Here is a 1,955-nt window from a genome sequence, read left to right on the forward strand (position 1 = left end):
CCAGCCCCCGATTCCCCTCGTCCCTTTGTCACTGTGTAATTCTGTGTTACGATGTCCACAGTCGTCAGGAAGGTGGGATTTTCCCTTTCCTCACTATTATTGGATGCACAGACTTTTGTGCCCCTTCTCCTTTAAATTTGCCTCACCTTTTCCCCCAAATGTCTCTTACCTTTCTCCTCAGTCTGCTTAGCTCTTCCAAATTTCTGCATCATGCAGCCCTTGCCTGATACATCCTTCCATTCACTTCTTGGCTGCCCGTTCTGCTCCTTCCTACTGGCACCATCCCCTGTCTCTTTCCTTTAAGTTTTGGAGTTTGGGTTGGTTTTTTTCCCTCCTTGATTCTATAATGTGGCTCTTTCCCCAGCTTTCATTATTCCTCCCCTTTCATTCCTGCCCTATGACTCTCTTGGTCCTTGTGGGATTTCCCGGCCCATTTCTCCCTCTATTCTGCTGAAGCTCAAAATTCCCTGGACTGACAACTTTTTCTTAGTTTGAAATACATAATTTCTACATATTTCTCATATTTTTACTCTCTCCTCTAGTTCTAGCCACCAGTGTTCTCAACCAACCAGCTTTCGATCCTATTAAAATCCTCATCCCATCATTTCTTTCCAATTCCCACCCACATTACCCCCTAGTCCCACTCCTGTATCCCTTCTATCCAGAAATTTTGTGTCTGTCTGCTTCTATTCCCATTAACCTCTGTCTTCCCACCCCTCTGGCCATCATCATGTCCTGGTTTGCCCATATTCTTCCTGTATTTCAGAATGTTTGTTTACCCCCCCCTTTTTTTTTTCTTTCCCCTCTTTTTTCTCTTTCTTATTTTCCCTAAAGGAAAAAATCCAGACAGAATTTGAGGCAAGCAGGAAAAGAACCTGTTTTACCAGCAAAAACATTTCCTTCCTTTCAAATTCTCAAAAATATGAAGGCTTCATGGAATTTCTTCATGGAATCCTGGAGTGGTTGAGGTTGGAAGGGATGCTGGGGGTCATCCAGTCCCACCTCCCCGGGACCTGAGTGCCCAGGACCGTTTCCAGATGACTTTTGGATGTCTCCAAGGATGGAGACTCCACAGCCTCTCTGAGCAGCCCATTTCAGCTCTCACTCACCCTTCTTTTTGTTCAGTATCAGTGAATTTCTGACTTGCCCCCACCTAGGAAATAGAAGAACAGAAGCTTTTGCTGATTTCAAATGAAGCTTATTTTGAGGAAATTCCAGTGCTTTTCATGGAAAAAATGCAGAAGGATTAGAGGCAGTGTTGATGGGGTTGGTCTCATCCCTGGGTGGGGCTCTGCTCCCACCCTGTGCAGATCCAAGGATCCCCGAGCGCTCAGCAAACACTGAGCACACAAAGATGTGATTGTCCTTGGGGTAACATTTTAACTAAAGGGTCAGAGAAGGTACCAGCGATGACGTGATTTGGTTTATTAGCAATAAAAAGTCCATAAAAGCAATGGCACAGCCAAGGAGAATTTGCATTAAATATTTTGCATCACTGCCATGTTCTGATAAAAACTACCATCACTGAGATAGGAATACTCTTAGATCTTCCCAGGATCTTAGCTTGGTTTTTTTTCCAGAAATCCAAAAGACAAATTCCATGTTCTCCTCTGCCTGGGATATTTCACTGTCAGGCACTGGAATCAGAATTGATGTTTTATTTATGATAAAGGTGTTTTATTGCTGTTTTCAGTCCTGTCATGGTGAGACACTTTTTGACCAGATCTGTAAATTTTCTGCTTTGCCGTTCCAGTGGATGAGGCGACACAGTGAATCCCAGTATTCCTGTCAGCATTTGGCTGCTTTAAATAGCGAATACCCCACAGTTTGGTGTCTCCCAGCGGGGGCCTGAATTGTCAGTCAGATGATTTACCCCAGGCAATTTTGATTTTTTGGTATCTCATGGTAGATGTCCAACCCCTCTCCTGGGAGATACCTGGGGGAAAAAACCTGGA

Source organism: Corvus brachyrhynchos, unplaced genomic scaffold (assembly GCF_000691975.1).
Source record: "Corvus brachyrhynchos isolate BGI_N302 unplaced genomic scaffold, ASM69197v1 scaffold525, whole genome shotgun sequence".
NCBI lineage: Eukaryota > Metazoa > Chordata > Aves > Passeriformes > Corvidae > Corvus > Corvus brachyrhynchos.